We start from the raw sequence: 9231 nt of genomic DNA, 5'->3' as shown, positions 1-9231 counted from the left end.
TTTGTTTAAAGTAGCCCCAAGTTGATCTCTTTCACAAACCATGGCCTCTTGCACACTATTTAAAAAATCTGTATTTTTATACATTTCGCTTTATCATGAGCTACTTGCAGTATATTGTTTTAGTAAACTTCAATATATATGTGTATGTGTTTGTGTGCAGTTAGAATAAAATCTCAAGAGGCAGAAGGGACCTTAGAGGTCTTCTATGCAATCTTATCCAATGAATGATTCTCTTCTATAACCTCCCTGAGAGTAAGCATTTATTTCAAGTTGAACTTTACTATAATTTCTGCTTGAATACTTCTGGTGATGAGAAGCTCACTATCTCACAAAACATTTTGTTATAGAACTACTCTCCTTAAAATTATCTTTGCAAATTAAAATTAGGATGAAATTATTAGTGTGCTGGTTTGGGATTTGTAAAATGTGAAGCTGCTAGAGACTAGAGGAGGTTCCCGGGTTTCAGAAATTCAGTTGGCTGACAGGGATGCCTGTGTGGCTACAATAAAATGAGAAGGGGAGCAGGCAGAGGGAGATGAGGTCAGAAAAGGAGAAAGGCTCTGGATCATACAAAGCCCTATAAGCTTTGGTAAGGGATTTAGACTTTATTCTAAGTTTGGTGGGAAGTATTTAGGTGTTTTAAAGCAGGGGAATAGTTTTGTTTTGCATTTTTAAATATTACATCCCATGACTTATTTATTTTATAACTGGAAGTTTGCTATTTTATAACTTGAAGTTTCCTTTTTTGCTTTTTAAAATATTGCAATTCTATCTGGTCAATTCTCTCAGCATTCCTCATACCCTGTCACTTTATACCTCACTCCAGAAAGCTCAAACTAATCATAGTCCCCTGACCATACCAAGTAGAAGCTTATCATGTTTCTTACACTTACGTGCACGCTCACTTCCCTGTTTTCTACATTTTTCCCCACTGCCCTTGACACCTGGCTCTCTTTGCTGCCAGACTTGGCTCAACCGTCACCTCTTTCAGGAAGTCTGCTTTTACATTCAAGCCAATATGAGTGCTTCATATCTTCATTATTGCAGCTAATTACAATTGGCAATTTATGTGACATTTTGAGGGCCAGGGCAGTATCTTCTTCATCTCTGAATCCTCAGCATCCAGCACTGTGTATGGATTAATAAATCCATTAAAAAATTGTTAACTCCTCTAAAATGAAAAATAACAATATTTTTGGAAGAGATATCCTGCAAAATATAATTAGTTTGTATTTAATGATACATATAGTACATAATTTTTCCTGGGTATATAACATAGTTCAAATTAATTTTTCTCTGAAAGCATGATGGAGTCTTTTTTAGAGCTGTGGCAGATGACCACTAATACCTACTTAAAAAAATTTCCAGGTCAAAATCTTCTCTGCAATGCTTTAAGGTGTAGAATTTGGGGAACTTAATTGATCACTTGTTCATATAGCTATTAAATGTATAATTTACAAAGGTAACTGAAATAAGTTACCAGGGCAAAGAACTGGTTACTAATAGCAATGGTGAGTGAGAACATGACCTGTGCAGCCCCCTATCTAGGTTTGAATCCTGTCCCCTCATTGACAAGCAATTACCTTACCCTTCTGTGTCTCAGTTTCCTCGACTTTAAAAGAGGAATGATAATAATATCTAGCTCTCAGGATTTTAATAAGGCTTACGTTAAGTAATCATACAAAACACTTAATCCCTAAAACGTAGTAAGTGCTCAAGAAATGTAAACTACGATGATGAGGACAAAATGATCATGATAGGTCTGACCCCTTGCCCAGAAAGAAGCAAAAGACAGGATAAACATATATGCAGGTGGGCAGCCAAAGCCAAAAGGCCAGGGTGATCTCTAAGCATGCCAGGTATTGATTCCTCAGTTTCTCATCCAGATGGATTCATTCATTGATTTAATAAACATTTATTTAGTATTTGACAAGTACAAGATTAAACACTGAGGAGCCACAGTGAAAGGTCATTATACATCAGAGGAAAGAGCCAGATAGCAGGTCACATTTCGATGTTCTCCCCTATAGTTTAAGATATACTGAAGGGTCTCTTGGTTGGCTCAGAGTTTCTCCAAATACTGACTAACTGCTGGAGTGGCAGTTGTGCTAGGTGATGAGAAAGAGTAGTAGGGCCAAAAAACTTTATTGCAAGAAAGAGAGGGTTGTGAGTAGAGCAAGGCCAAGAGTTAATAAATGAACTCCATGGGTCAGGCTATTTGGACCAGAAGAACTGGCTATGTTGAATACTGGCTACTATTTTTCTCCACAAAATAAGGTCCTGGTATTCCTCAAAATGATTGCATGTAAAGTAAGAGGTGTCTGGAGACAACCCCAGTCCATTTTTCAAACAGTGGCAAGGACAATGAAGATAGGAGAGAGGTGTTGAAATTGGGTCACAAATCAAGGAGGCCCCATGGAGAGTGGAAGCCTACATCTGACAGGTAGGGACATTGGGAAAACTGAGTGTGAGACAGAAGTGAGAAAGAGAGATCAGAATGGAATGGTCAAAGTGTCAACTAGTGCGACAGCTTTATCCTCATTCTAAGTATGCATTTGTGGGAGACCCAGAAATACTTAAAAGGTAGGAAGTAGGGTGACAGGAATGATTAGGATAGACTCACAATACTTTTTGGGGAAAATATTGAGTACAACTCAATAAAAACAATAAACACAAAGACTTGTCTTAGAGGAGTTCAGCCTAGTCAAACACACCACAAAGCAATCCATACCCCTTAATGCAATGCAGGCAACAGCTGGAGGGACACATACACTATTCTATGGAAGCCCAGAGGAGAGAGGGCCTTACTGCTGGGTTGGTTGGGAAGTCTTCTTAGAGAGAATATATCTGAGTTAGGGCCTGAAATGTTGATAGAAGACTTTCCAGGGAAAAAGTCATTCATTTAAAGATAACTTAAGTTGAAACTTTGACATTTTCCCTTTATTTCCAAAGGGAAAAAAAGGCACACATTTCTTTTTTAAAATAACTTTTTAGTTTTCAATTATAGTTACCATAAATATTATATTAGTTTCAGGTATTCTACATAGTGATTAACATGTATATAATTTATGAAGTGATCACCTCGATAAATCTAGTACTCATCTGATGCCATATATAGTTATTATAATATTATTAACAATATTCCCTGTGCTGTATTTTACATCTCTGGGACTATTTTTATAATTGGCAACGTGTACTTCTTAATCTCTTCACCTTTTTCACCCAGCCTTCCAACCCCACTCCCTCCCATCTGGCAACCACCAAAATGTTGTCTGTATCCATGAGCTTGTTTCTGTTTTGTTTGTTCGTTTATTTTGTTTTTTTTTAGATTCCACATGTAAGTGAAATCATATGGTATCTGTCTTTCTATGCTCGACTTATTTCACTTAGCATAATACCCTCTAAAGATCTTTTCATGGGTATGTATTCTATTGATCAAATCCCTGGGTTCTATTCTGCACATCAGTAGGATGGCCACAAGGTGGCAGCACAACATTATATAATTGTGTATCCCAGAGACACTGTATCCCTTTGTCTACAGCTCTTTCATTAGTCAGGATGCTATTAATGTAATATAGGAGCCAGGCTCAGCTCTCTAGAATATTCACAAATTCATGCTGCCCAAGATTAGGCAAGGTGTAGCTGCACCCAGATTAGGGCTGAAGAGGCTTATGATGGAACTCAAAGCACTGACATCTACTTGAAGGTTACTGGGCTTGGAGACCCCACAGAGACTACTGGATACAAGTGGAAGCTTGAAGCAGGATGAGGGATAAGTTGGACTTGTTAGTCAAGACCTTTCAGGTATTTAGAGTAGAGGTCGCCATGCAGAATGGTATCCCAGGGAAGCACTGCCGCAGGGGTACTCACTGAAGATATCTGATTGACAGAGCAGGCAGCAGTGTCTTTAGAGTCCCCAAAGTCATAAAATGAGGGGATGCGCCATCTGGACAGGGCCTCGTATATCAATCAGAACCGAGTCCTAATGCAGTGGATACTGTAATGGACCATCCAAATCCCTCTTTGGAATGAAAAAAAAATTCCTAACTGCTTGAATTGCATCTGATTTTACCTCTTTAGGAATTAGCATTCACTCTCAAGAGAGCTGCTTTGCCCAAGGCTACATTCCCAAGGTTGCATGTATTCACCCACTTCTTTATATGGAAGCAAAAACCTGACACCTGTATGCAATTCAGTAGGGTCATTCCAATTTCAGAGTTCCTTATGGAGTCACCTGGAGCCTTTGTTGAGGCTGTGTCACAGTTCAGCTTCTCCTTCTGCCTAATCTTGCACCTTTCCTTCCCCTGGCCCCCTCCCAGGTTTCTATTCTGAGAGCTTCTCCAATAAACTTTATGCACAGTAAGCTCTGGCTCAGAGTCAGCTTCCAAGGGGAACACAATCCTGCCTTTGATTTACTTGTGAGGAAACTGAGGCAATTTTTAGGGTCATATTTTGAGGGAGAAGTGATCACTTTTAATGACCAAATACTTCAAATCTAAGGAACATGGTACTCAAAGACATGCTGAACATTAAGTAAGCAAGACCCCAAGAGCAAGGGTTTGTCTGTCTTCCTCATTTTCTGTATCCTTAGTGACTCCTCATAGTATGCGCTCAATAGATAGGTGTTCAATAATTGAATGAATGAGTACTGGTCCTCAGATTTCAGATATAAACAAAATTCCCTTAGCTCCAATAGGAAGCTATTGAGACTATTGAGGCCAGGTATTTTCTTCTTAAAGTCCCATAGTTGCCCTCAAAGGAAGCATTCCTCTCAATTCCCATTGAGAATAGACACCCAAACAATCTTCAGCATTCTAGCTTGGCAGAATGCAAATATTAAGACAGACCATGCCTGTATTGTTAAAGTCCCAAATTCAAAACCAAGAGAAATTAATTCCGATTATATCCTAGTCAGTACAGAGAGCATTCCTCTGACATTAACTGAGATTGCTCACTCTTAATACTGCCAATATTTTTCTTCTTGTACAGCTAAGAAAGGGAATGGCCTAGGAAAAATGAAGTGTTATGATACATAGCAGATAGATTAAGAACATTGTTTCTGTAACAGAGATGCTTTCCTTAAAATCTCAGTACTGCTACCTTAGTGGCAGTGTGACCCTGGGCAAGTTAATCTCTCTTTATTTCAGTTTCTCAGCTATAAAATGGGATAAAAATAATAATAGCTCCTTGAAACTTTTGCTGTGAGGATTAAATGAGTTAACAAATATAACATGCCTAGAATACTGCCCAGCATATAGTAAGCATTTTATAAAGCTTAGATATTATTTACATGTAGAATCCCATCTTGCCACATTTCTAAAGAGAATCTAGGTACTGTATCACATAATCCTGTGGAGTCCTGGATGCCCTTTGCTTTAGGATTATCTGGTTCAGTGGCTACTGTTTGTATAGGTGCATAATTTATTAGATTCTGAGGTTTCTGGTTGGAAGATGAAGCAAATACCTTATTTTAGGCACACTCAAGCCATTGCTAAGTTGTGTGTGTGTGTGTGTGTGTGTTTAAATTATATCTCTGTAAGTTACAGGATGTTTCTACTTACAAACGGTTATCTCTATTCTATAAATACCACTGGAAAGATTTCCAACCCTGGCCCCAGTCAATTTCTTCTTAGCTCTTGAGACAAAAAGGTAAGGATAGAAACTGGAAATTCCTTACAAACTGAATTCTCCGCTCAAGTACTTCAGGATATAGGGATCAAAAAAATGAACTGATAGTGTAATTATGGGTCCTATGCAAGGCATACTTCCACACAATGTTATTGGGATAATTCAGGCTCACTTGCTTGCTAGTCAATCTGTTTCACATACTTCCTGAATTTTCTACAATAATTATCTGATAATTAAGAAAAATGGAGTATTCCATTGAGAGTCTCTCCTTAGATAGAAATACCCATCTAGTTACTTCTCTTGCTGTTTTGAAACAGGAATTATGGCTTATGGAGTTATGGGATTGCTCAGTTTAAGTGGTTCAGGGTATAGGTTTTGGTTCTGGAGGGAGAAGGGCTTTCTACTGCAAGGGTCTGGCGATCAAAGGAAAAAGGTAACTGACCACTCCTCTCTTAGCTAAGAACATAAAAGATGCGTTTTTTGGACATCCGTGTAAGTGAGGTCTTATAAATGGACAAATATTAACAAAAAGTTTGTTTTACAAAGACAAAAATTGTTTAAAGCAAATATGATAATGGCAAAATAAAAGTTAATAAATGTGACAAGAAATTAAAGAAGGAAAAAGAACAAAGGAAACATTAGCTAAGGAACATGCACCAAAGATAATTAGGTAAATGTGAATAAATAAATTTACATAATAGTGTAAAGTGAAAACAGATCACTAATAAAGAAAAACAATGTTTATAAAGTACAAGGCTTAATTTTTCCCTTCCCTGCCCCTGTCTCTGTTCCTGTCTGTGCACTTTATCTGAAGTTGAGGAATCTGCAGATAACCAACCACCAGGTAGGTGCTCTTTGGCTTACTCAGATAGTCTCCAGGGAATTTTTGTACCTAAACAGACACACCCCTAATGACCACCACCTCCACCAAGGGTTCCATGCCCCAGGTTGCTGACATCTTTTTACTTGGATGCAAAGTACACATATCTTTTGTAAGTGTCAATGAGCATGGTTCCCCTGCAGGGGGCCAATGCTGAAATAGGGTATTGTGGCAAAAGAAGAAAGCCCACTTACAGAATGTCTTGAGCTCTGCAGCTGGCAGCAAGTGTTTGATAACATGTTGGAGAGGAAAGAGAAAGCCAAGTTACTTTGTTAGAAGATTCGACTTATTTGGATTTTTCTTAAGCTTTCTAAGGAGCTACATTTTGAAATAAGATTGGGGTGGAGGATGTTCTTTATGGCTAGTCTGGAACCTGTACCTCAAACACTGAATTTCTAAAGAGGTGATACCTCTTTTCTCTAAAGGGAGAGAGCAATGTCAGGCATAACAAGTACACTGGGGCGTAAGACAAGCTCTCCATTTCCAAGTAGAAAATCATACTCAACATGGCAAAAGAAAAACAATAAAAAGAAGAGTAACTGCCTGCAATCTAGGAGGTCCTATTATTTGCCAGAAGCTACGCTACATTCTTAGGTATGTTATCTACCAGGTGAGGTCAGTGTTATTTTTATTCTCATTTTACAGATGAAGAATGTGAGGCTCAGAAAGGTTGTTACTTGCCCTCGGTTACACAGCTAGTAAGACACAACTAGAATTGAAAGAGAGATCTGATTTCAACACCTGTGCTAAATATTTGCATTATACCAAAGCAGTCCCATTATCTTTATTGGTTGGGGAGTGACAGTCCATTGTGATTGTTGCTTATGCTCTTTCTAGGGCAGTAAAATGTTGGTTATTTAGACTGGCTTTCTCATTATACTGCATGGGTTGAATCGCTGCTTTCTTTCTGACTGGCTGTATGACCATAGGAAAGTTACCTTGCCTCATTGCACCTTAATATCTTCATCTGTTAAATGCCTCCTAAGGCTGTTGTGATAATTATGAGGTATAATACCTTCAAGCATATAGTAACTTATACTTGTTCTTGTTACTATCTTCCCACAAGGCCAATGAGATCATGGAAACCAGGGTTGCCTGGTTCTGTAATCTACTAGGTATGTGATTCTGAGTATGCTTCTTAACCTTTTTGTTACTCAGTTTATTCATCATTAAAATAGAGAAAATAATAGTATTTACCTCATAGTGGAGTTTTTGAGGGTCAAATGTGTTAATACATGTAAAACTCTTAGAATGGTGCCTGGCACGTAGCACTCAATATTGTAAGAGTTATTATTGTTGTTTAAATGGAGAATTCATTGACTTCTTAAACTACAAAGACTTTGGAGATAATCTAGGTGGGTTAATCATTAGGAATTTTAATTGGGAAATAAACATTAGAAGTCTCTCTAAGTAATCAGCTGGGGATAGGAACCCTTCCTCCCACTATATAGGTGACTTGTCTCTTCCCAGCCTGAAGCACACTCTCAATTTGCAGTACAGTTGTGAGAGTCTCTTGATATGGCAGGTAAGTAAGATTGATCTTCTTGTGCTCAATTTTTTCATACACAAGTAAATGAGGCACTCAGTATTGCTTTCTGGGACAATTCCATAATTACTCAGTGACTTCCTGATAAGTGATCTAGAAATATTAAGCCAATCAAGAACAACAAAATGGATTTAATAAAAGTAAATCACAATCAGAGAGATTTTACTCTACAGCAAATAGACAATAATTGAGGATGAATCCTAGCCAAGTCTGTTCAAATGGAGATGTGCGGGGTGGGGGCGGGGGGGAGATTTTAGCTTTGTCAAACATTGCAAATTTGTTCTTTTTCCCCCTTCATTATCCTGTTAAGTGACCTTGAAGAGATGACAGACAAAAATGAGAAAAGAGTTGCGTGTTATCTTTCCAAGTTTGAATGATTGGGGAGGGTTTTTGCAAGGAATGGAGGGAGCAGTGTTGTCTGTGCTATGTAGCCATTTTGTCATAGAGATCAAGTAACAAAGGAGTAAAGGGGAGAAAATTATACTCCATTGTTAAAGAGAATGAATGAAAAATGAAGAGATGAAACCTCTTTAGGTCATATGCTTAGGTACTCAGAGGGCCTGTTTCCACATCTGTAAAAGGAAGAAGTTAGAATAAGTCTCTGTTCGCCTCAACACCCTCTGCTCCTGGGAACATTTTGTCCCTAGCCCAACACTCACCAAGCCCAAAAATCACTAAGCAATATATGGGAACACCTATTACAACAGTATGGCACGGTGGTTATGTGTGTAGGTGCAAGGGCAAAAACTGTCTGCTATTTACTAGCTTTAGTCCTAAGGGCAAGTTCTTTAATTTCTCTGTGCATCAGTTTCCTCATTTGTAAAATGAGGATAATATTATCTACCTCATGGGGTTGTAATGAATATATGACAATACATAAAATACGCTTTGGACAGAAATTGGAAAATAGTAAAAGGCTCAACTAATGTTAGCTATTATTAGGGAACTTGCAGGAATTCCAACATTGACTGAGCTTGTCATCTTAAGTATTCCCCAATCCCTGACATTTAGAACCTTCTTCCTTTTAATACGGTAATGATTCTTAACGATTCTGTATTAGAATCCCTATTGAAGATTACTGAAAAATGCACATTTATAGGCACCCACCTCCAGACAGACTGAATTAGAATCTCTGAGCACGGGACCAAGAATCGGCATTTTCAACATGCCCTCTGAA

Source organism: Rousettus aegyptiacus, unplaced genomic scaffold (genome assembly GCF_014176215.1).
Source record: "Rousettus aegyptiacus isolate mRouAeg1 unplaced genomic scaffold, mRouAeg1.p scaffold_m13_p_9, whole genome shotgun sequence".
NCBI lineage: Eukaryota > Metazoa > Chordata > Mammalia > Chiroptera > Pteropodidae > Rousettus > Rousettus aegyptiacus.
The sequence above is the reverse complement of the archived record's forward strand: the minus strand, read 5'-3'. Positions refer to the sequence as shown.